We start from the raw sequence: 26,393 nt of genomic DNA, 5'->3' as shown, positions 1-26,393 counted from the left end.
GAGGAATTTTCTGCCTGCATGTTGGTTTCCTTTGTGGCACCAAGCGCTTTTTTCTAACAAGGATTTTAACTTCAATGTGAAAGGCCTTCTTAAATTCTTATAAAGACCACGTAGAGTGTCAGTTTTACATGTTTTTCTCCTATAACTTTCTTGGATTACACCAGCCCTTTAGAAAGAATATTGGACGCGGTGGCTCAAGCCTGTAATCCCAGCACTTTGGGAGACTGAGACAGGCAGATCACGAGGTCAGGAGATTGAGACCATCCTGGCTAACATGGTGAAACCCCGTCTCTACTAAAAAAATACAAAAAACTAGCCAGGCATGGTGGCGGGCACCTGTAGTCCCAGCTACTCGGGAGGCTGAGGCAGGAGAGTGACATAAACCCGGGAGGCGGAGCTTGCAGTGAGCTGAGATGCAGCCACTGCACTCCAGCCTGGGCGACAGAGCGAGACTCCATCTCAAAAAAAAAAAAAAAGGAAGAATATTGGAAATATTCATCCAGTCTTACATGGGCAGTGTTGTGAATAATAAAAAAGTATTAACATGAAAGTTCTTACCCTTGTCAACCTTCCCATAATGCCTGTAGAAAGGTGGACCCACCCTCAAGTCCAAATGAGGGAAGTAGCCTGGAAATTCCAGGCTAGAACCATCCAAGAGGTGAATCAGGACCTAAGTTAGAGATGGAGATGGTGGTACAGCACCTGGAACAAAGGAAAAACTTCTGAAAACACAACTTTAGAGGAAGTTTTTTCTGACTCCAGTCAAGAAAAAAGCCTAATCTTTGAAGCTAGATGGGGGTACAGGTGAACACTTGTATTAAGAGGACTCAAACTGTGATGGATATATGTCAGAATTTATGGAAAAGAGATTATCAGGCCAGTAGCTGGAAAGCAAGAGCAGCCTCCAAAGGATGGGGCAAGCACTGGAAAATCGGTACCAGGACCCACAGGTTGGGTGAGAAATAGGTAAGAAAGAGAGATCAAAACCCAAAAGAGAGGTAGGGATGAATGACAAGTAATAACACGTTAGAATTCAAAAAGGTTGGAAACAGGGCAGAACATTACAAAAGTCAAGAGTCTCTGAGCATTTGCCCTTAGTGAGCACCTCTGGAGACAATAACATGGGTTCCTACTCTTGAAGAAGTTCTTGCCACTTCTTAGTTAACAATCATAGGGGCTCTGACAGTTCAAGCTTTCCTCAATCCAGGATGACTTTACCACATATATTTTACACTGTTATTGAGAGAAAGTTTGCATGTAATTACATTGTACCTACTTTAAGTGTCCAATTTGACAAATTTTAATAAATATGTACATCCTTATAACACCATAATCATGATACGAAACATTTCCATCTCTCCAAAAAATTCTTTCATATTTCTTAGCAGTCACTGCATTCTCTCCTGCACAGGGTGGCCTCTGATCTTTTTTTTATTTGTTTGCTTGTTTTGTTTTGTTTTTTAACTTTTAAGTTGAGGGGTACATGTGCAGATTTGTTACATAGGTAATCTTGTGTCTGGGGGGTTTGTTATACAGATTATTTCAGTGTGTGTTGTTCCCCTCTATGTGTCCATGTGTTCTCATTATTTAGCTTCCTCTTATAAGTGAGAGCATGTGTATTTGGTTTTCTGTACAAGTGTTAGTTTGTGTGATGGTTAATACTAACTGTCTACTTGATTGGATTGAAGGATACACAGTATTGATCCCAGGTCTGTGTCTGCGAGGGTGTTGCCAAAGGAGATTAACATGTGAGTCAGTGGGCTGGGAAAGGCAGACACACCCTCAATCTGGGTGGGCACAATCTAATCAGCTGCCAGTGCCACTAGAATATAAGCAGGCAGAAAAAAATGTGAAAAGAGAAACTGGCCCAGCCTTACAGCCTACATCTTTTTCCTGTGCTGGAGGCTCCCTGCCCTTAAACATCAGACTCCAAGTGCTTCCCTTTTGGAACTCAGACAGGCTCTCTTTGCTCCTCAGCCTGCAGATGGCCTATTATGGGTGATTGTGTAAGTTAATACTTAATAAGCTCCCCGATATAGATATAGATATAGATATATAGATACAGATATTCCATTAGTTCTGTCTCACTAGAGAACCCTGAGTAATAGTTTGCTAAGGATAATGGCCTCCAGCTCCATCCATGTTCCTGCAAAAGACATGATCTCATTCTTTTTTATGGCTGCATAGTATTCCATGATGAATACATACCACATTTTCTTTATCCAGTCTGTCATTGATGGGCATTTAGGTTGATTCTGTGTTTTCACTATTGCAAAGAGTGCTGCAATGAACATACATATGCATGTGTCTTTAAAATAGAACAATTTGGCCAGGGGCAGTGGCTCATGCCTATAATACCAGCACTTTGGGAGGCCAAGACAGGCAGATCACCTGAGGTCAGGAGTTCAAGACCAGCCTGACCAACATGGTGAAACCACGTCTCTACTAAAGATACAAAATTGGTCGGGCGTGGTGGTTCACACCTGTAATCCCAGCACTTTGGGAAGCCGAGGCAGATGGAATCACCTGAGGTCAGGGGTTCACAATAGCCTGGCCAACATGGTGAAACCTCATCTCTACTAAAAATACAAAAAAAATCCCAGGATCGAGCAATCCTCCCACCTCAGCCTCCCAAGTAGCTGGGACTACAGGTGCACCCCACCATGCCCAGCCAATTTTTTTATTTTTTGTAAAGACAGGGTTTCACCATGCTTCCCAGGCTGGTCTTGAACTCCTGAGCTTACGCAATCTGCCCAACTCAGCTTCCCAAAGTGCTAGGATTACAGGCATGAGCCATCATGCCTGGTCAATATTTTGATTAATATAGTTTATTAGTCTGTTCTTGCACTGCTATAAAGAAATACCTAAGACTAGGTAATTTATAAAGAAAAGAAGTTTAATTGGCTCACAGTTACACAAACTTCATACTTCTACATTTTCACAGACTTCACAGTTCCACAGGAAGCATGATGCTGGCATCTGCTCGACTTCTGGGGAAGCCTCAGGTAACCTACAAACATGGCAGAAGGCAAAGAGGAAGCAAGTACTTCACATGGCCAGAGCAGAAGGAAGAGAGAGAGGAAGGAGGTACTACACACTGTTAAATGACCAGATCTCATAAAAATTTTCTATGACAGCACCAAGGGGCAGAGTGTTAAACCATGAGAAATTGCCCACATGATCCAGTCACCTCCCACTAGACCCCACCTTCAACACTGAGGATTACAATTCGACATGAGATTTTGTGGGGACCCAGATCCATACCATATAATTCTCCCCCTGGCCCCTCCAAATTTCATGTTCTTCTCATGCTGTAAAATACAATCATCCCTTCTCAGCAGTCTGCTAAAATCTTAACTCATTCCAGCGTTAACTCCAAAGTCTATCTGAGACAAGGTAAGTCTTTTCCCCCTATAGTCCTGTAAAATAAAAAATAAGTTAGTTACTTCCAAGATACAATGGGGATACAGGCATTGAGTAAGTACTCCCTTTTCAAAAGGGAGAAATCAACCAAAAGAAAGGGGCTATAGGCCCCACGCAAGTCTGAAACCCAGCAGGGCAGTCATTAAATATTAAAGCTCCAGAATAGTGTCTTTTGACTCCATGTCTCACATCCAGGGCACACTGGTAAAAAGGGTGGGCTCCCAAGGCCCTGAGCAGCTCTGCCCTGTGGCTTTGCAGGGGTTAGCCCCCACATCTCCTCTCATGGGCTGGCATTGAGTGCCTATGGCTCTTCCAGGCTGAGGGTGCAAGCTGCCAGTGGATCTACCATTCTGGGGTCTGGAGTATGGTGGCCCTCTTCTCACAGCTCCAATAGGCAGTGTCCCAGTGGAGACTCTGTGTGGGAACTTCAACCTGACAATTTCCCCTCTGCACTGCCCTAGTAAAGGTTCTCTATGAAGGCTCTACCCATGCAGCAGGCTTCTGCCTGGATATCCAGGCTTTTCCATACATCCTCTGCAATATAGGCTGAGGCTCCCAAGCCTCAACTTGCACTCTGTGCACCTGCAGGCTTAACATCATATGGGAGTTGCCAAGGGTTACAGCTTGCCCCCTTTGAAGCAGCAGCCTGAGCTGTACCTGGGTCCCTTTGAGCCATAGCTGGAGCTGGAGTGCTGGGATGGAGGGAGCAGTATCCCAAGGTTGTACAGGGCAGTGGGGCCCTGGACCTGGCCCTGTGAAACCATTCTTCTCCTTTAGGCCTCCAAACCTGTGATGGGAGGGGCTGCTGCAAAGGTCTCTGAAATGCCTTCAAGGACTTTTCCCCATTTTCTTGGCTATCAACATTTGCCTTCCTTTCAGTTATGCAAATTCTTCCCCAGAAAGTAGGCTTTTCTTTTCTACCACATGGCCAGGCAGCAAATTTTCCAGACTTTAACACTCTGCTTCCCTTTTAAATACAAGTTCCAGTTTCAGGTCATTTCCTTGCTCACACACATGAGCACAGGTTGTTAGAACCAGCCAGACCAAATCTTGAGTGCTTTGCTGCTTAGAATTTTTTTCTGCCAGATACCCTAGATCATCACTCAGGTTCAAAGTTTCACAGATCCTTAGAGCAGGGGCACAATGCTGCCAGGTTATTTGTTAACACATAACAAAAGTGACGTTTGCTCCAGTTCCCAATAAGTTCCTCATCTCCATCTGAGACCTCATCAGCCTGAACTTTATTGTCCATATCACTCTCAGCATTGGGTAACAATCATTTAACCAGTCTCTAGGGAGTTTCAAATTTCAATCATCTTTCTGTCTTCTTCTGAGCCCTCCACACTCTTCCAACTTCTGCCCATTAACTAGTTCCAAAGTCACTTCCACATTTTCAGGTATCTTCATAGCAATGCCCCACTTCTCAGTACTAATTTTCTATATTAGTTCATTCTCACATTGCTATGAAGAAATACCTAAGAATGGGTAATTTATAAAGAGAAGAGGTTTAATTGGCTTACAGTTCCACTGACTGTACAGGAAGCATGATGCTGGCATCTTCTCAACTTCTGGGAAGGCCTCAGGAAACCTATAAACATGGCAGAAGGCAAAGGGGGAGTGAACACTTCACATTGCTGGAGCAGAAGGAAGAGAGAGAGGGAGGAGGTTTAAATGACCAGATCTCATGAGGACTCACTCACTATGACAGCACCAAGGGGGGATGGCATTAAACCATGAGAAACCACCACCATGATCCAATCAACTCCCACCAGGCCCCACCTTCAACACTGAGGATTTCAATTTCACATGAGATTTGATGGGGACATAGATCCAAACCATGTCATATAGCCTGAGAAAAAGTCTAGAAATCTAATACCGTAGTTATCCAACTTTGTTTTCTTTTTCAAAATATTTCTAGTTATACAAGACACTTTGATTTCCATGTAAGTTTTAGGATCCTCTTGCTAATTTGAACCCAAAAAAAGCCCAATGAATTTTTTTATTTTAGGTTATGTTAAATATATAAATCTATTTCTGGAAGATAGACTTAACAATATTGAGTCTTCCAATCCATGAACATGATATGTTTCTCCATTTATTTAAGCCTTCTTTTTTTTTCAACTTTATTTTATATTAAGGGGGTACACGTGCAGATTTGTTACTTGGGTGTATTGCATGATGTTAAGGTTCGGGGTATAAACAATCCCATCACCCAGGTACTGAGCATAGTACCCAATAGTTAGTTTTTCAACTCGTGTCCCCTTTTCTTCCTTTCCCCTCTAGTAGTCCTCAGTTTCCACTGTTGTCTTTATGTCCATGAGTACCCAATGTTTAGCTCCCACTTATAAGTGAGAACACGTGGTATTTGCTTTTCTATTCCTGCATCAATTCACTTTAGACAAGGTAGGCCTTCTTTAATGTCAATGTTTTGTCATTTCCAATGTATAACTCTTACCCACATTTTGTTATATTTATCCATATGATTTTATGCTATTTTAAATAACTTTAAATTTTATTGTACAGTTATTTTTGCTAGTTAATAGACATAAAGTTAATTTTTGTATATTTACCTTATATTCTGCAACATTCAAAACTCACCTAGTTCTGGTATGTATTTGTAGCTTCCTTAGTATTTTCTATATACATGATCATGTCACTTGCAAATAAAGACAGTAATGTAGTCAGAGTTTTTATTATAAGTGGGTTTTCAAATTTTCAAATGTTTTGTCTGCATTTATGAGTTTTATCCTCTGCTCTTTCATGTGCTAAATAACATTAACAATTTTTTAAATGTTAAAACAATTTTGCATTCCTGAAATACACCACACTTGATCATGGTATATGAGCATGTTTTTACATTACAGGAATTAATTTGTTAAAATTGTGTTAAGAATTTTTTGTATCTGTGTTTGTGAAGTATATTAATCTGTAATTTTTCTCTTTTTATGTCTTTGTAAGGTTTTGGTATTAGGATTATTCTGGTCTCACAAAGCAAGTTAAAGAATATTCTGTCCTATTCCAGTTTCTGAGATTTTCTATGGGATCAGTATTATTTCTTCCTTAAAATCTGATACAATTTACCAGTGAAGCTATCTGTGCCTGTAGTTTTCACAGTGGGAAGCTTTTTAATTGTGAATTTAATTTCTTTTCTTTTAATATATAAGTGTTTTTTGTTCAACTGTCATTTTAAGTTCAGGGGTACATGTGCAGGATGTGCAGGTTTGTTACATAGGTAAACACATGCCATGCTGATTTGTTGCACAGGTCATTCCATCAACCAGGTCTTAAGCCCAGCATACATTAGCTATTACTCCTGATGCTCTCCCACCCCCTACCTCACCCCCTGAGAGGCCCCAGTGTGTGTTGTTCCCCACCATGCGTCCATGTGTTCTCATCATTCACCTCCCACATATAAGTGAGATCAGTTGGTGTTTGGTTTTCTGTTCCTGCATTAGTTTGCTGAGGATAATGTCTTTCCATCCATGTCCCTGCAAAGGACATGATTTTGTTCTTTTTTTATGGCTGCATAGTATTCCATGGTGTATATGTACCACATTTTCTTTATCCAGTCTATTATTAACGGGATTTAGGTTGATTCCATTACTTTGCTACTTTGAATAGTGCTGCTATGAACATACATGTGCATGTGTCTGTTTAATAGAATGATTTATATTTCTTTGGGTATATACCCAGTAATGGGATTGCTAGTTCAAATGGTATTTCTGTCTCTAGGTCTTTGAAGAATTGCCACAGTGTCTTCCACAAAGGTTGAGCTAATTGACACTGCCACCAACAGTGTAAAAGTGTTCCTTTTTCTCTGCGATCTTGCCAGAATTTTTTTTTTTTTTTTTTTTTTTTGGTACTTTTTAGTAATAGCCTTTCTGCCTGGTGTTTGATGACATCTCATTGTGGTTTTGATTTGCATTTCTCTAGTGATCAGTGATGTTGAGCTTTTTTTTTTTTATGTTTCTTGGTCACATGTGTGTCTTCTTTTGAGAAGTGTCTGTTCATGTCCTTTGCCCACTTTTTAATTGGGTTGTTTTTTTGGTTTGTTTTTGGTTTTGGTTTTGTTTTGTAAATTTAAGTTCCCTGTAGACTCTTGGTATTAGTTCTTTGTCAGATAGAGAGATTGCAAAAATTTTCTCCCATTCTGTAAGTTGTCTGTTCACTCTAATGACAGTTTCTTTTGCTGTGCAGAAGCTCTTTAGTTTAATTAGATTCCATTTGTCAATTTTTGCTTTTGTTACAGTTGCTTTTGTCTTCTTCATCATGAAATCTTTGCCCATGCCTATGTCCAGAATGATATGGCCTAGATGTTCTTCTAGGGTTTTTATAGTTTTGGGTTTTACTTTTAAGTCTTTAATCCATCTTGAGTTAATTTTTTGCATATGGTATAAGGAATGGACCTAGTTTCAATTTTTGTCATATGGCTAGCCAGCTCTCCTAGCACCATTTATTAAATAGGGAATCCTTTCCCCATTGCTTGTTTTTCTCAGGTTTGTCAAAGATCAGATGGTTTTAGGTGTGCGTTTGTATTTCTGAGCTCTCTATTCTGTTTCATTGGTTTATGTGTCTGTTCTTGTACCAGTACCATGCTGTTTTATTTACTGTAGCCTTGTAGTATAGTTTGAAGTTGGGTAGTGTGATGCCTCCTTTTTGCTTAGAATTGTCTTGGCTATTTAGTCTCTTTTTGGGTTCCATATGAATTTTAAAATAGTTTCTTCTAATTCTATGAAGAATCTCAATGGTAGCTTAGTTGGAACAGCATTGAATCTATAAATTACTTTGGGCAGTATGGACATTTTCACAATATTTATGCTTCCTATCCATAAGTACAGAATGTTTCTCCATTTGTTTGTGTCCTCTCTTATTTCTTCGAGCAGTGGTTTGTAGTTCTTCTTGAAGAGGTCCTTCACCTCCCTTGTTGGCTGTATTCCTAGGTGTTTTATTCTTTTTGTAACAATTGTGAATGGGAGTTCATTCATAATATGGCTCTCTGCTTGCCTGTTTTTGGTGTATAGGAATGCTAGTAATTTTTGCACATTGATTTTGTATCCTGAGACTTTGCTGAAGTTGCCTATCAGCTTAAGAAGTTTCTGTGCTGAGACAATGGGGTTTTCTGTATATAAGATCATGTCATCTGCAAACAAACATAAGTTGACTTCCTCTCTTCCTATTCTGAATACTCTTTATTTCTTTCTCTTGCCTGATTGCCCTGGCCAGAAGTTCCAATACTATGTTAAATAGAAGTGGTGAGAGAGGGTATCCTTGTGTCAGTTTTCAAGGGGAATGCTTCTGGCTTTTGCCTATTCAGTATGGTGTTAGCTGTGGGTTTGTCATAGATGGTTCTTATTATTTTGAGGTATGCTCCTTCAATACCTACTTCACTAAGAGTTTTTAATGTGAAGGGATGTTGAATTTTATCAAAGGCCTTTTCTGCATGTATTGAGATAATCATGTGGTTTTTGTCTTTAGTTCCATTTATGCAAAGAATTACATTTATTTATTTGTGTATATCAAACCAAACTTGCATCCCAGGGATGAAGCCAACTTGATCATGATGAACAAGCTTTTTGATGTGTTGCTGGATTCAGTTTGTCAGTATTTTACTGAAGACTTGTGCATCAATATTCATCAAGGATATTGGCCTGGGGTTTTGTTTTTTTGTTGTATCTCTGCCATGTTTTGGTATCAGGATGATGCTGGCCTCATCAAATAAGTAAGGGAGGAGTCCCTCCTTTTCAATTTTTTGCAATAATTTCAATAGAAATGGTACCAGCTCCTTTTCAAACCTCTGGTAGAATTCAGCTGTGAATTTATCTGGTCCTGGGCTTTTTTTTTTTTTTTTTTTCCCAGTTGGTAGGCTACTTATCACCACCTCAATTTTTAAACTCTTTATTGGTATATTCACAGATTCAATTTCTTCCTAGTTCAGTCTCAGGAGAGTGTACATGTCCAGAAATTTATCCATTTCTTCTAGATTTTTTAATTTTGTTTGTTTGTTTTTTTGTTTTTGAGACAGGGTCTTGCTCTGTCACCCACACTGGTGTGCAGTGGTGTGATCTCAGCTCACTGCAGCTTCCACTTCCTGGGTTCAAGTGATCCTCCTGCCTCAGCCTCCCTAGTAGCTGGGACTATAGGCCTGTGCCACCACACCTGGCTAATTTTTGTATTTTCAGTAAAGATGGGGTTTCACCATGTTGGCCAGGGGGTCTCGAACTCCTGACCTCAGGTGCTCCACCCACCTCAGCCACCCAGAGTGCTGGGAGTACAGGCATGAGCCACTGCAAGCAGCCTAGATTTTCTAGTTTATATGCATAGTAGTGATTATAGTATTCTCTGATGGTTGTTTGTATTTCTGTGGGGTCAGTGCTGATATCGCCCTTATCACTTCTGATTGTGTTTATTTGAATCGTCTGCCTTTTCTTCCATATTAGTCTAGCTAGCAGTGTATCTATTTTAATAATTTTTTTCAAAAAACAAGCTCCTGGATTCATTGATGTTTTAATGGATATTTTTTGTGTCAGTTCAGCTCTCATCCTTCAGTTCAGCTCTTATCTTGGTTATTTCTTGTCTTCCACTAGTTTTGGGGTTTGTTTACTTTTGGTTCTCTAATTCTTTTTGCTGACATGTTAGGTTGTTAATTTGATGTTTTTATAGCTTTTCGATGTGGGCATTTAGTGCTATAAATTTCCCTCTGAACACTGCTTTAGCTGTGTCCCAGAGATTGTGGTACATTGTCTCTTTGTTCTGATTAGTTTCAAATAACTTCTTGATTTCTACCTTAATTTCATTATTTACCCAAGAGTCATTCAGGAGCAGGTTGTTCAATTTCCATGTAGTTGTGTAATTTTGAGTGGATTTCTTAATCTTGAGTTCTAACTTCATTGCACTGTGGTCTTAGAGACTGTTATTTCAGTTCTTTTGCATTTGCTGAGGAGTGTTTTACTTCCAATTATGTGATCAATTTCAGAGCAAGTGCTGTGTGGCAATGAGACGAATGTATATTCTGTTGTTCTGGGGTTGAGTGTTCTGTAGATATCTGTCAGGTCCACTTGATCCAGAGCTGAGTTCATGTCCTGAGTATATTTGTTAATTTTCTTTCTCAATGACCTGTCTAATATTGCCAGAGCGGTGTTAACATCTCCCACTATTATTGTGTGGGAGTCTTAGTCTCTTTGTAGGTCTCTAAGAACCTGCTTTAGGAATCTAGGTGCTCCTACATTGGGTGCACATATGTTTGTGATAGTTAGCTCTTCTTGTTGAATTGAACCCTTTACCATTACATAATGTCCTTCTTTGTCTTTTTTGATTTTTGTTGGTTTAAAGTTTGCTTTGTTAGAAACTAGGATTGCAATCCCTGCTTTTTTCTGCTTTCCATTTGCTTGATAAACTTTCCTCCATCCCTTTATTTTGTGTGTCTTTGCACATGAGATGTGTCTCTTGAAGACAACATACCAGTGGGTCTTATCTCTTCATCCAATTTGCCATTCTGTGTCTTTTAATTGGGGCATGTAGCCCATTAGCATTTAAGGTTAGTATCATTATGTGTGAATTTGATCCTGTCATCATGATGCTAGCTGGTTATTTTGCGGACCTTGTTTATATGGTTGCTTCATAGTGTCACTGGTCTGTGTACTTCCCTGTATTTTTGTAGTGGCTGGTAATGGTTTTCCTTTCCACATTTAGTGCTTCCTTCAGGAGCTCTTGCAAGGCAGGCCTGGTGGTGACAAATTCCCTAAGCATTTGCTTCTCTGAAAAGGGCTTATTTCTCCTTTGCATATGAAGCTCAGTTTGGCTGGATACAAAATTCCGGGTTGGAAATTCTTTTCTTTAAGAATGTTGAATATTGATCCTCAATCTCTTCTGGCTTGTAGGGTTTCCACTGAGAGGTTTGCTGTTAGTCTGATGGGTTTTCCTTTGAAGGTGACCTAGCCTTTCTTTCTGGCTGCCCTTAACATTTTTTTCTTTCATGTGGACCTTGGACACTCTGAGGATTATGTGTCTTGGGGTTGATCTTCTCGTGGAGTATCTCACTGGGGTTTTCTGTATTTCCTGAATTGGAATGTTGGCCTGTCTTGCTATGTTGTAGAAGTTCTCCTGGATGATATTCTGTAGTATGTTTTCCAACTTGGCTCCATTCTCCCCATTTCGTTCAGGTACCCCAATCAGTCATAGATTCAGTCTTTTTAAACAGTACCATATTTCTCTGAGGTTTTGTTCATTCCTTTTCATTCTTTTTTGCCTGTCTTAGTTCAGGAAGATAGTCTTCAAGCTCTGAGATTGTTACTGTTCTTGTCTGCCTGTTTTATTTCAACAAGATAGTCTTGAAGCTCTGAGATTCTTTTCTCCACTTGATCTATTCTGCTATTGATACTTGTGATGCATTGTGATATTTTCATGTTGTGTTTTCAACTCCATCAGGTCTGTTATGTTCCTCTCTAAACTGGCTATTCTGGCTATTAGTGCCTATATTATTTTGTTTTGTATTTTGTCGAGGCGGAGGCTTGCTCTGTCATCCAGGCTGGAGTGCAGTGGCCTGATCTCAGCTCACTGCAACTTCTGCCTCCCTGTTCAGTGATTCTCCTGCCTCAGCCTCCCGATTAGCTGGGATTACAGGCACATACCACTATGCCCAGCTAATTTTTTTGTATTTTTGGTACAGACAGTTTTCACCATGTTGGCCAGTCTGGTCTCAAACTCCTGACCTCGTGATCTGCCTGCCTCAGCCTCCCAAAGTCCTGGGATTATAGGCATAAGCCACCATGCCCAGCCTCCTATATTGTTTTATCGTGATTCTTAGCTTCTTTGCGTTGGGTTAGAACATGCTCTTTTTAGTTCAGTGAGGTTCATTATTACCCATCATCTGAAGCCTGCTTCTGTCAATTCAGCCATCTCAGCCTGAGCCCAGTTTTGTGTCCTTGCTGGAGAAGTATTGCAGTCATTTGGAAGAGAAGAGGCCCTCTGGCTTTTTGAGCTTTCAGCTTTTTTGCATTGATTCTTTCTCATCTTTATAGGCTTATCAACCTTCGATCTTTGAGGATGCTAACCTTCGAACGGACTTCTTGTAGGGTCTTTTTTGTTGATGTTGTTGCTGTTGTTTTCTGTTTGTTTTTCTCTTAACAGTCAAGCTACTCTACTGCAGGGCTTCTGTGGTTTGCTGGGGGTCCACTCCAGACCCTAGTTGCCTTGTTTTTTCCAGTACTTGGAGGTATCACCAGTGAAGGCTGTGAAACAGCAAAGATGGCAGCCAGCTCCTTCCTCTGGAAACTTCATCCCAGGTGGGTCACTGACCTGTTGCTGGCCCAAACATGCTGGTAGGAGGTGTCTGGAGACCCCTGTTGGGAGGTCTCACCCAGTCAGGAGGAATGGGATCAGGGACCCACTTAAATAAGCAATCTGACAGCCTTTTGGTAGAGCAGGTGTGCTGCACTGGGAGGAACCCTTCCTTGTCCAGACTGTTTGTATTCTCCAAAGCTGGCAGGCTGGAATAGACTGAGTCAACCAAACCACAAAGACAGCAGCTGTGCCTCCCCTCAGTGCTCTATCCCAGGGAGAGATCAGAGCTTTTTCTGTAGAACCCTGGCTGGAGTGGCTGAAGCCCCTGCAGAGAGGTTCCACCCAGTGAGGAAGAATGAATTGGGGTCCTGCTTAAGGAAGCAGTCTGACCACAGTCTGGCAAGGTGGCTGTGTTGCTTTGTGGGGGGTCTTTCCTCATCCAGACTTTATGTTCTCCAAAACCAGCAGACTGGAATGGCTGAGTCTACCAAACTACAGCAATTATGAGTTTAATTTCTTTTATAGATATAAGGTTATTCAGATATAAGTATTAATTCTTATGTCATTCTGGTCATTAGCATCTTTCAAGTAATTTTAAATTTTTATTTAAATTTTCAAATGTATTGGCATAAGGTTGTTCATAATATTGCTTTTAAATTCTTCTAATATCTGTAGGGTTTGTAGTGATACCTCTTCTTTTGTTTTTTGATATTGATAATTTGTGTTTGTCTGGGTTTTTTTTAGTCATTTTAGTTGATAATTTATCAATTTTATTGATTTTTTTCAAAGATCTAATTTTTTGCCTGTAATCTCAGCAATTTGGAAGGCCAGACCACTTGAGCCTAAGAGTCCAAGACCAATCCTGGGCAACATGGTGAAACTCTGACTCTACAAAAAATCAAAAAATTTAGCCAGGCATGGCGGTGTATACCTGTAGTTCCAGCTACCTGGGAGGCTGAGATGGGAGGATCACCTGAGCCCAAGAGGTTGAGGCTTCAGTGAGCCATGATTACATCACTGCAATCCAGCCTGAATGATGGAACAATACCCTGTCTCAAATTTTTAAAAACTAATTTTTGTTTTATTGGCTTTTCTCCTTTATATTCATTGATTTCCATTCTTTATTATTTTCTTTGTTCTATTTACTCTGAGTTCATCTTGCTCTTCTTGATCTACCTTGTATTTATCTTTCTAACATAGCATTTAAAGACATAAAATTTCTTCCAAGCACTGATTTAGCTGCATTTCACAATTTTTGATATGAAATTATTATCATTTAGTTCAAAATATTTTCTAATTTCCCTTGTGATTTCTTCCTTTACCCATGGGTTATTTAAACATATGTTGTATGCGAGGCCTGTAATCCCAGCACTTTGGGAGGCCAAGGCAGGAGAATTGTTTGGGGCCAGGGGTTTGAGACCAGCCTGGGCAATATAGCAAGATCTCATCTCTATTAAAAAAAAAAAAAAAATTAAATTAGCCAGGTATAGCGGCACATGCCTCTAGTCCCAGCCACTCAGGAGGCTGAGACAGGAGGATTATTTGAGTCCAGGAGTTTGAGGTTACAGTAAGCTATGATCACACCACTGCACTCCAGCCTGCGCAACACAGTGAGACTCTGTTTCTTAAAAAAATCATTGTAATAGGCCGGGCGTGGTGGCTCACACCTACAATCCCAGCACTTTGGGAGGCCAAGGTGGGTGGATCACGAGGTCAGGAGTTTGAGACCAGTCTGGCCAACATGGTGAAACCCCATCTCTACTAAAATACAAAAAATTAGCCGGGCATGGTGGCAGGAGCCTGTAGTCCCAGCTACTCGGGAGGCTGAGGCAGGAGAATCGCTTGAACCTGGGAGGCAGAGGTTACAGTGAGCCAAGATCGCGCCACTGCACTGCAACCTGGTGACAGAGCAAGTCTCCATCTTAAAAATAATAATAATAATAAAAGTATGTTGCTTAAATTCTAGATATTTTATTGTTGCTTATTTCTAATTTACTCCCCTTGTGGTAATAGAAAATATTCAGCTTTATCTTAATTCTTTGAAATTTATTGAGTCTTGTTTTATAGCCCAGCATATGGTTTATTTTGGTGAGAAAGTCTTTCTTGCTATTATTCATGAAGTATACTATAAATGTCAATCACATCAAGTTGGTTGACAGTGTTCTGTAAGTTTTCTACATACATACTATTTTTTGACTACTCGTTGAATAAATGGTTGAGAGAAAAATGTTGAAATATCCAATTGTAGTCATTTCAGCTCTATCAGTTTTTCCCTCATTCACTTCATTTTGAAGCTCCGTTATTGAGTCCACACACATTTCAGATTGTTCTACCTTCTTGATGAATTTAACTCATTATCATTATACAAATCCTTGTTTATTCCTAGAAAATTTATTGTTTGGAACTCTATTTTGTCTTACATTAATACAACCACTACAGCTTTCTTTGCTGTTGTTGTTGTTGTTTTACTTTAATCACCTTCTTGACAAGTACAACTATTTTCATGACATATTCTCATGTTTATATTTATATTTAAAGTCCATTTCTTATAGAACAAAACGCTGGTTGCCAGGGGCAGGGGTGAGGAGGAAATGAGGAGATGTATGTCAGAGAATGCAAAGTGGCAGATATGTAGGATGAATGAGTCTAGAGATCAAATGTGCATACAACACGAGGATTATAGGTAATAAAATTGTACTCTATGTGGGATTCAAGCTAAATGAGTATATTTTCGCTGCTCTTGTCACAAAAACAAAAACCATGAGTAACTGCATGAGATGATGGATATGAAAATTTGTTTCACCATAGTCAACCTAATTGAAGATGTTTGCCAGTTTCTACTCAGGAGCTCTCCTGGCTGTCTGCAATATTGCCGCTTCTCGGGTGCTGTAGAAAGCTGCGGTACTGGAGTTCCACCTAGTGTTTGTCTATGGTACTGCAGATTCTGTTGCTGGACCAAACCACGTTGATCACCTTTGTTTTTTTGTTTTTGTTTTTATTATTATTATTATTATTATTATTATTATACTTTAAGTTCTAGGGTACATGTGCACAACGTGCAGGTTTGTTACATATGTATACATGTGCCATGTTGGTGTGCTGCACCCATTAACTCGTCATTTACAGTAGGTATATCTCCTAATGCTATCCCTCCCCTCCTCCCCACAATAGGCCCCAGTGTGTGATGTTCCCCTTCCTGTGTCCAAGTGATCTCATTGTTCAAATCCCACCTATGAGTGAGAACATGCGGTGTTTGGTTTTCTGTTCTTGTGATAGTTTGCTGAGAATGATGGTTTCCAGCCACATCCATGTCCCTACAAAGGACACGAATTCATCCTTTTTTATGGCTGTATAGTATTCCATGGTGTATATGTGCCATATTTTTTTAATCCAATCTGTCACTGGTCAGCCCCAACCTGAGCCCTGTTCCTGTCAGTGCTTAAATTTGGGCAGCTCCCTCAGCAGCACCTTCAAAAGTCAAAATGTTAGATGTACATTTCACTCCTTTCCCTTCCCAGGAAGAAGTCAAGAGTTGGAGGTTTCCTCCAGATTATGTCGTGCGGTGCCAGAGGGAAGGGCTCTGGTGAGCGAATGCCATAAATTTTCCTGCTAAGTTTTGATGGAGTTGCCTTCACACTCGACTGAGGGGCAAGAACCTATTAACTGGTTTCTGGATTTTTCAAACAGGTTTATATATTGTTAAGTTCATGTTTTCATGGAGGAAAGAGGGTCTGGCATTTTTTTTTCTGCCATCTTGCTGATGCCTTTTATCATTTTTCTCTGGTCAGTGGTCACATGTATCTGCTTCTTTGTATTTCTACTAATTGTTCTATTAGATGCTGGACATTATGGATATTCTGTTGTTGGGTGTCTGGATTTTGATTTTTTTGTTGGTTTTTTTGAGATGGAGTCTCTGTCACTCAGGCTGGAGTGCAGTATCACGATCTCGGCTCACTGCAACCTCCACCTCCCAGGTTCAAGCCATTCTCCTGCCTCAGCCTCCTGAGTAGCTGGGATTACAGGCGCATGCCACCACCCCCAGCTACTTTTTGTATTTTTACTAGAAAGGGGGTTTCACCATGTTGGTCAGGCTGGTCTCGAACTCCTGGCCTCGTGATCTGCTTGCCCTTGTTCTAGTAGAGAGTTAAGATACTTAAGGTTCAGTTTAATGTTTTCAAGCTTTAAGTTTTGTTAGAATAGGTTAGATTCGCTTTTATTCTTGGACTGATTTATACCTATACCTAAGGTGTGGCCTTTCTGAGATATCTGCTGAATGCCCCCAGTTTTCAATGATATCTCTCCAACCTGAATGGTTAGAGCTCTAACATCTCCCATTCTGTATGAGTTCTAGTGGTTACTTAACTTACAGCTCCTAGTAATATTCAGCCAAAGTCTCATGAGATTCCTACATATGTTTCTGAAATTCTTTCTCACTATACCTCACTCCTCTTCTGGCCTACAAATTTAAACAGTCTCTGCCTCTCAAAACTCTGATCTCTGTCTCCTCAGCTTAGGCCTTCCTGGATTCCAGGTCTAGAAAGTGTGTCAAGACAGAATAACTAATGTGATGGTAGGGCTCACCTCAACTACTTCCCTTCTCTAAGGGATTAAGGTTCTGTGCTATATGTTTTCCAATAGCTGAAAACAGATATTTTATATGTTGTCCATTTTGTAGTTGTTTACATCAGGAGGACTAGACTGGTACCAGTCACTCCTTCATGGGTGCAAGCTGAAGACCCTTACCCTCATTTTTAACTTTCTAAAACCTTTACTGTTTTAAATTCTAGTGCATATTCCACTCTCTCCATTAACTTCCCTTAATCCCGTCTCAATAAACTATGCAGCTCTTTTGTAGCAGTTGTCACATATTCCATCCTGTACCTGTTAATCTGCAGGCAGATCCTATTTCTTGATCATCCAATAATGCCTAACATGTGTGGAGCTCCAAAACATTTATTTATAAGTTAACCCAATTAAAAAATGGGCAAAGGACCTGAACAGACATTTCTCAAAAGTCATATAAATGACCAATAAATACATGAAAAACTGTTCAGCATTACTAATTATTAGGGAAATGCAAATAAAACCACAATGAGATATTGCTTCATACCTGTTAGAATGACTTTTATCAAAAAGGCGAAAGATAACAAGTGTTGGAGGGGATGTGGAGAAAAGGGAACTCTTATACATTGATGGTGGGAATGTAAATTAGTACACCCATTATGAAAAATGATATGGAGGTTCCTCAAAAAACTAAAAATAGAATTACCATACAACCTATTAATCCCACTTCTGGATATATATCCGAAGGAACTGAAACAAATATGTCAAAGGAATAGCTGCGCCCTCCTGTTCATTGCGACATTATTCACAATAGTCAAGATATGAAAACAACCTAAGTGTCCATCAATGGGTGAATGGATAAAGAAAATGTAACAAAAATACACAATGAAATACTATTCAGCCCTAAAAGGGGGGACATCCTATCATTTGCAACAATATGGATGAATCTGTAGGACATTATGCTAAGTGAAATAAGCTGGGCACAAAAAGACAAATACTTCATGATCTCACTTATATGTAAAATCTAATAAAGTTGATCTCATAGAAGTAGAAACTAGAAGGATGGCTACCAGAGTTTGGAGAGCGGAGTGGAGAGGAGGGAATGGGGAGTTGTTGATCAAAGGGTACAAAGTTTCAGGTAGGAAGAATAGTTCTGGGGATCTATTGCAACAGTGGAGTGAATATGGTCAATAATAATGTGTTATTTATTTCAAAACAGGGTGTAAATTTCAAATGTCTCACCATAAAAAAAGATAGGTAAGTGAGGTGATGGATATGTTAGTTAGCTTGATTTAATCCTGCCACATTTATACATATATCATCACAGTGTATCCCATAAATGTATGCAATCATGATTCATTGCTCAAAAATATTGTTAAATAAATGTTTTAAAATTTTTGACTTGTTGAAACACTGAAATAACCTAAAAAGATACTGTCTTCTTTTCAGTTGAAATACATACAAAGAGAATAAATAACCTCCCCTCTTAGTGAAACGTTGGCCTATACATAGTTACAGTTCCTCCCAACCCAAAGATTCCATGCAAAAAATGGTTAGGCAAATTGTGCTACAGCTACATAATGAATATTGTTATTTTAAATGTGGGATATATAACATGCTTATAATAAAATGTTACGTGAAACATCAGGATTCAAATTGTACATATGATAATAATTATAGCTATGTAAAAAGTGCATATAAAAAACTAGAAATAAATTTTTAATAGCAGTTATTATAATGTGTATGTATTGTTGACATGTTTTTTATCATGATCTAAGATTAGTCTTGAAAGACAGTTGGTTTGGTTTTCCAATTATCTTCATGAAGGATGGCTTAGGATGACCAGTTATTTCAAAGCAAAACTTTATTTTTATTACATATCGTCCAACATCTTACTGGATTTAGCTAAGAGCCTTATTGAGAATACTAGTTCATGTAGTTATCTACAAGTACATTTTGAAACTAGTTTATCCTGAAGGGCTCACTAGGAAATTTTACTGCTCATATTGAGGTATTGTAAGTTTTATTGAGACTTTACTTGAGACTGAGTCACTTTTTCTTCACCTAAGACTCTCCACTCTGCCTCTCTTCTGCCAATGTCACGCACTTGTTCAGTTTTTCCAGGAAGTGCCATGCCAGTCTGTTCCTACAAAATCTCAGCCCTAGCCCAGAGCCTGTGCTGTCCTCCTCCTGGCCCACATCTGCTCTCTGCTTCCTATGGAAGAAATTTGGTGCTATACTACCACAGTGGGATTTCCTATTTACATTTGTCATTCGGCTGCATTTTACTGTCTGTCTCCATTATCTTGAAGGGATCCGACCTGGTTTTATGTTAATCTGTGATGTTAAACTATCAAACTAAACAGGACAGAATACCTACAGAGTTATCTGTCAGTTTCTTCTTGCCTCCTCCCTGCTAAGAGATCAAAGCAGGACCCCAGGGTCCTAATCCAGGCCAGGGTAGAAAGCCTGTTGATTTAGCCCTTAGAGGTCACACTGCATCTGGAGTTGGTTCCTTCCATTGGATTCTTGGTCTTGCTGACCTCAAGAATGAAGCCGCAGACCTTCACGGTGAGTGTTACAGCTCTTAAAGCTGGTATGTCCAGAGTTTCTTCCTTCAGATGTGTCTCGAGTTTCTTCCTTCTGGCGGGTTCATGGTATTTCTGACTTCAAGAATGAAGCCGCAGACCTTTGCAGGGAGTGTTACAGCTCTTAAAGATGGTGCGGACCCACAGAGTGAGCAGCAGCAAGATTTATTGTGAAGAGTGAAAGAACAAAGCTTCGGTAGCGTGGAAGAGGACCCAAGCGGGTTGCTGCTGCTGGCTGAGGTGGCCAGCTTTTATTCCCTTATTTGACCCCACCCATGTCCTGCTGATTGGTCCATTTTACAGAGTGCTAATTGGTGCGTATACAATCCTTTAGCTAGACACAGAGTGCTGATTGGTGCATTTACAATCCTTTAGCTAGACACAGAGTGCTGATTGGTGCATTTACAATCCTTTAGCTAGACAGAGCACTGATTGGTGCGTTTTTACAGAGCGCTGACTGGCACATTTTACAAACCTCTGGCTAGCCATAGAGTGCTGATTGGTGGGTTTTACAGTCCTAGCTACCAAGCGCTGATTGGTACATTTTACAATCCTCTTGTAAAACAGAAAAGTTCTCCAAGTCCCCACACGACCCAGAAGTCCAGCTGGCTTCACCTCTCAACACTCTTGATAGCTCATCCCAATGCTGCAAGAACAAGTTGTAATATACATTTCACCTTGGGGTTCATTCTGAGAACTGAATATTTATTAAATCAGTTAATCAGTTAATATTTGCTTTATGAATTATAAAGTATTCCATAAATGCTGGCTTTCATCGTGCCTATTTTCTTTTTTGTCACCCAGGCTGGAGTGAAGTGGTGCAATTATGGCTCACTGTATCCTCAACCTCCTGGGCTCAAGCGATGCTCCCACCACAGGCTCCAGAGTAGCTAGGACTACAGGCATGTGCCACCATGCCTGGCTAATTTTTTTTTTTTTTTTTTTTTGTACAGATGGGGTTTTACTATGTTTCCCAGGCTGGTCTTGAACTTTTTGGCTCAGGTGATCCTCCCTCTTCAGCCTCCCAAAGTGCTGGAATTATAGGCATGAGCCACTGCATTTGGCTATTATGGTTATTCTTATGTCTTGCCAGTATTTCCCTGCTCATAAGGGGGAGGTCATTAGGTTTGAATGAAACACATGGATGGGGTCCCTTGTAGACCTGAACATTTCCCTGGAACCAAAAGATAGATGCAGCTGCTCCAGTTGGCTCCAAACTACATCTCCTCTCCAAGGAGGCTCTTCTCCAGCCCCTACAAGGGAGGGGTGCTCTCCTCCTCTAGAAAAGGCAGTTGCATCCATAGCAGCACATACGGAATAGGGACAACTGTCTTCTGTGAGCACCCTAGGGTGTAGGGAGTCAATAACATGTGGAGACTTCACAGAAGAGAAGCAGAAAGTCCACAGAGCTGTCAGCTGGCAGAAGAATTTAGTCTAGGTGTAAAGACATCCAGGAGAGAAGCTGACTCCAGGCCCAAAGCAGGTCCACCCCCATTTCCACTGAGCCTGAGTATCTGGAGTTCATCTGGGTCAACACTGCTCTCTGCCTACAGAGAGGACCACCAGACCCAACCTAAATATATGGAAGAGAGCTCATCATATTTTTTAAATGTCTTATGTTTGCTCTGGGAGGTTCCTGTGGATGAGGCCCATATTTGCCAACAAACTTCTGGAGGCTCTAGGAAGAAATTCCATTTCACGCGCACTGACCCTGTCCCCCGAGCCTCATCTTATTTTCATATCCCCCAAAAAATGCAGTAAAGAACAATAGTTAGCCCCTTAAGAATCACCTCTAGGAAGGCAGCACAGATGAGTAGTCATGGGTTTTCCAGCACCACCACACCCTTAGTCCTTGTTCTGTAGATTAAATATAATCCCTCTTCTTTATGAGAGTCTCTCAAATATTTTAAAAGTTATCATACTCTTCCATTCATTTTGTCTTTTCCAGATTCTCTACATTATTCATATATTCCTTGTATTTCAGTTTTCAAGCCCTAATTCATGATAGTCGGACCAGGCATGGTGGCTCACGCCTGTAATCCCAGCACTCTGGGAGCCCAAGGCAGGCAGATGACGAGGTCAGGAGATCGAGACCATCCTGGCTAACATGGTGAAACTCCATCTCTACTGAAAATACAAAAAATTAGCCAGGTGTGGTGGCTACTTGGGAGGCTGAGGCTAAGGCTTGAACCCAGGAGGTGGAGGTTGCAGTGAGCTGAAATCATACCACTGCACTCCAGCCTGGGCAACAGAGACAGACTCCTTCTCAAAAAGAAAAAAAAAAAAAATTCATGATAGTCAACAAAAAGCCCAAATTATTTTCACATAAATGGCTACTAAGTTGGGTCTTACCCTTCCCTATACTTGTGTAATTGGTTGTTAAAATCTACATGCAGATTTTATATGTGCCTCTGTTAAATTCCATCTTGTTTTTAGTTTGGCATTCCAAAAGGCAAGATTATTTTGAATTATAATTGTCACCTATAATATTGATTTTCCCTGTTTGTTTCATGTCATCTGAAGTTTGATGAGCCATGCATGCTTACTATGTCTATTGAAGTCATTGCTAAATTAGGTGGTGAAAATAAGATCTACAACACCTTCTCCTTTTCACTAGACAGATTTCTCCAGATTTTTAGTCATTAATGAATAATTTTGGTGTATGGTAGCCAAACCAAAAGCGTTATCTCTAAGCCATAGTCATCATCTTTTTATGAAGCTTTACAGAGATTAATATGCCCTTTCTCTGCTCCCTTCTCCTGATTGTTAAATTATTAATACTGTCAATAAAAGATATTATATGAGGTTTTACATTAGGTTCAGCATTACAAAGATCCTGGTGATCCCTTATGGGACTTCCAACTATTCTATAAAGCATCTATTTAAGAATTTTACCAGGGACCAAGGTCAAATTCACTGGTTGGCAAAGGCAGTGCTTCTAACTTTATAATCATAAGCATTGTCTCAGAGTGTAGACTTCAAAAGTTTTGGGTCAGTTGACTGGTTGATTGATTTGGTTAGTTTAAGTAGTTTCTTCCTTTGCTCTCTCTCTCTGCTAAACCCAGAGTCAGTCCTATTTCACTCTCAATTCAAGTCATTCCTTGGCTTCTTAAGAAATCATTAGTATACAGAAGACAGAATATGTTCAAATACATATGAAAGCACTCGGTTTGTTCTGTGTCTGTATTCCCATATGACTGAATGTGGGCCTGCATGATGTAAGCCCAAAGCCAAAGGAAAAGGTAGGATCAGGCCAGGAACAGAAAAACTCTGTTCTCACTGCCATCAGCTAATGTGAGATGTCATCTTTCTTAATTTCAAAAGTGAGAAAACTCTCTATCACATTGTGTTTTCTGGTTTCTTCCTCCTACACACACACATATTTTTGACTTCCATATCCATTCTTATTTATGATTCCATCTCAAGCTTTCAATATTCCCTCAACTATAGGGGATGACCCAATGATTCCTCCTCTCTTTTAGTAGTCATTTAAATGTCTCTTTGTCTGACTCTAGCATTAACTGTCAGATGCTGCAATTTTTTCATGGCACTTTGCTGTTGGAAAATTATCGTAACTAATTCATATATTCATTTATTTATTCATTCCACAAGGTCCTCCTATGCGTTTAGTGGAAAGGTAGTGCTGCGATAACTGAGAGAAGAAAATCTATACCAGAAGAGCGGTTTCTAAAGAACCCACGGTTAGTTAAGATAAACTGAGCATTTGACCTGTATGGAAAATATAAGGCAGGAGAACCAAGAAAAATAGAGTGTTTCCAGTTTCCAACAAACTGATCAGAGATTGGGCAAAGTATGGAAATGGCTTTACCAAAGGTCACCAGGCCACCTGTCCAAGGAGAAAGAGTGGTTTCCCAGGGGAGTGAGAGCTGGGTTAATTCAGATCTTTCTGTGTCGCATATCTTCCTGAATAGATGATACAGATCGCGCATCTGGATTTCCAAGTCTCATTTTCTTGGAAAGAAAAAATAGTCTGAGATGAGTGGCAGCCTCAGGAACGTGCATGACTTCAGAGTAAGACCAACTCTCCTGGAGGCAATGGGCACGGCTCCCACCCTTCCACAGCTCACAAGCTGTGGTCCTCCTGTTGGTGCCCAGCCGGGACCTCCAGATAAACAGTTCCCTGCTGATTGGAAGAACGTTATGCTGCTCTCTAATTTTGACATTTCTATCACTTAAAGAGGGTTTGGGGCCAGGTGCAGTGGCTCACGCCTATAATCCTAGAACTTTGGGAGGATTGCTTGAGCCCAGAAATTTGAGACCAGCCTGGACAATATAGGGAGACCTCATTTCTTTTTTTTTTTTTTTTGAGACGGGGTCTCGCTCTGTCACCCAGGCTGGAGTGCAGTGGCTGCATCTCAGCTCACTGCAAGCTCCGCCTCCCGGGTTTACGCCATTCTCCTGCCTCAGCCTCCTGAGTAGCTGGGACTACAGGCGCCCGCCACCTCGCCCCGCTAGGTTTTTGTATTTTTTAGTAGAGACGGGGTTTCACCGTGTTAGCCAGGATGGTCTCGATCTCCTGACCTCGTGATCCGCCCGTCTCGGCCTCCCAAAGTGCTGGGATTACAGGCTTGAGCCACCGCGCCCGGCCGGGAGACCTCATTTCTATTATTTTTTTTTAAGTAGCCAGGCAGGGTGGCATGTGCTCCTAGTCCCAGCTACTTGGGAGGCTGACGTGGGAGGATGGCTTGAGCCCAGCAAGTTGAGCTGTGGTCACACCACTACACTCCAGCCTGGGAGACCCTATCTCAAAAAAAAAAAAAAGAGGTGGGTGGAGCAGGTTGGGAAAGCACTGTAGAACAGTAGACCATTCGGGAGTCTTAGAGTCAGGCAAACCTGGGTTCACATCATGACTCCATCATAATGACCTTGAATAATTGACTTGAATAAACAGGTCTTAGTTTCTCTTCCACATCTGGGAGACAATAAGGCCTGTCTCCAATGCGTGCTGTGATGAATAAATGGATAAGCCAAGCATGGAGTGTGGCCATAATAGTATCTTGGTTAATATTAACTACCTTTCTGTCTTCTCTTGGACCCAGAGCTGGAAGAAAAAGCAGTCCAGTGGCGACAGTGGGAACCAGACCACCTGGCTGATCCTAGTGGGCTTCGGGGAGTTGCAATACCTGGGCTTCCTTCCCTTCACTCTCTTCCCGGCCATCTATGTGGTGACAGTCGGGGGCAATGCCCGCATCATGCTGGCTGTGGCCTCTAGTCGGACACTCCACCCACCAATGTACTTCTTCCTCTGCCACTTCTCCCTGCTGGAGATTGGCTGTACCTCCAACATCATACTGTGGCTGTTACAGAGTTTCCTGGAGGGGAGGGAAGTCATCTCACTAGTCAGCTGTCTGGCTCAGTTCTATGTGTTTTCCTCACTTGCTGCAGCTGAGTGCCTCCTGCTCTCTGCCATGTCCTATGTGACTTGGCCATCTGCTGCCCCCTTCACTATCCTGCCCTGATGAGCACCTGGTTTTGTCACTGCCTGGCCGCTGGTGCTTGGTTCAGTGGCTTCTTCTCCTCTGCCTTCACTATGGCCCTGGCAGCACCTCTGTCCTGGCAGCAGGGAGATTGACCACTATTTCTGTGAGTTTGCTCCAGTAGTCAGGCCGTTCTGTGGGAATGTGGGAGTCATGTAAGGAGCTGAAGTCAGCATCTCAGTCTTCCTGACACTGGCCGCCTTCCTACTGATTGTGACATCTTATGCCTTCATTGAGGGCTGTACTGCAAATACCTTCAGGCCATGGGAGGCAAAAAGCCTTCTTCACCTGTTCCTCCCACCTCACCATAGTTGGGGTATTTTATGGCATCCTCACTGTGGTTTATGTGGCCCCAATAGCACACATGTCCCCCTTGCTTCTAAAGGTCTTCTCTGTCCTCTATATAGTGTTCACGCCCATGTCAACTCCATCATCCACAACCTCAAGAACCAAGAGGTGAAGGCGGCTCTGCATAGGCTCAGGGAACAGCTCATCCCAGGACACACTCACTGAGAAGGACAGGACAGCTTTTGACTTCTTCCTGTATTGATTTCAGCGTAGCCCCTTCTTCAAAGTCTGATGGACTAGAGACCACTGCAATAAAAAGATGGAGACTGTGGGATTGCAAGTGGATGTCTAACAAAATGAGGTAACTGTATTTTCCAATTGGAATTGGCCTTTATTTAGAATAAAATTCTAAATAAATCCCCATTTGTAGCAGCTTCCCCAACCCCAGCAACAGCAGCCTCTGTCCCTGTCTGAGGGAATTAACCCCACATTGCCTGAAGAAACTATAATTGCCTCCCCTGGGGCAGTTCCCATGCCAGACAATGCTGATTCTCCTCAGAATCCATACCCATCACTCCTCTTTGGTTCTAAAACTATAGCTAGACCCAAGTCCCCGCAGGTCTCTAAAGGTGAGGCACAAAGTGTGACCCATGAGGACATGCACTACACTCCAAAAGAATTACTTGGGTTTTCTAATTTATACAGACAGAAATCCAGTGAACATGCATGGAAATAGATATTGAAGTTGTGGGAT

General features: G+C 41.1%; 1 pseudogene; it reads left to right on the top strand.

Moving 5' to 3' along the window:
• The first annotated feature begins 24,847 nt into the window (after window positions 1-24,847).
• LOC105544957 lies at window positions 24,848-25,864 on the top strand (annotated as a pseudogene).
• Window positions 25,865-26,393: the final 529 nt, after the last annotated feature.

This window comes from Mandrillus leucophaeus, unplaced genomic scaffold (assembly GCF_000951045.1).
Source record: "Mandrillus leucophaeus isolate KB7577 unplaced genomic scaffold, Mleu.le_1.0 Scaffold313, whole genome shotgun sequence".
In the NCBI taxonomy this organism is placed as follows: domain Eukaryota; kingdom Metazoa; phylum Chordata; class Mammalia; order Primates; family Cercopithecidae; genus Mandrillus; species Mandrillus leucophaeus.
Note: the sequence above shows the minus strand (reverse complement) of the source record. Positions and strands in the feature narration are given on the sequence as shown.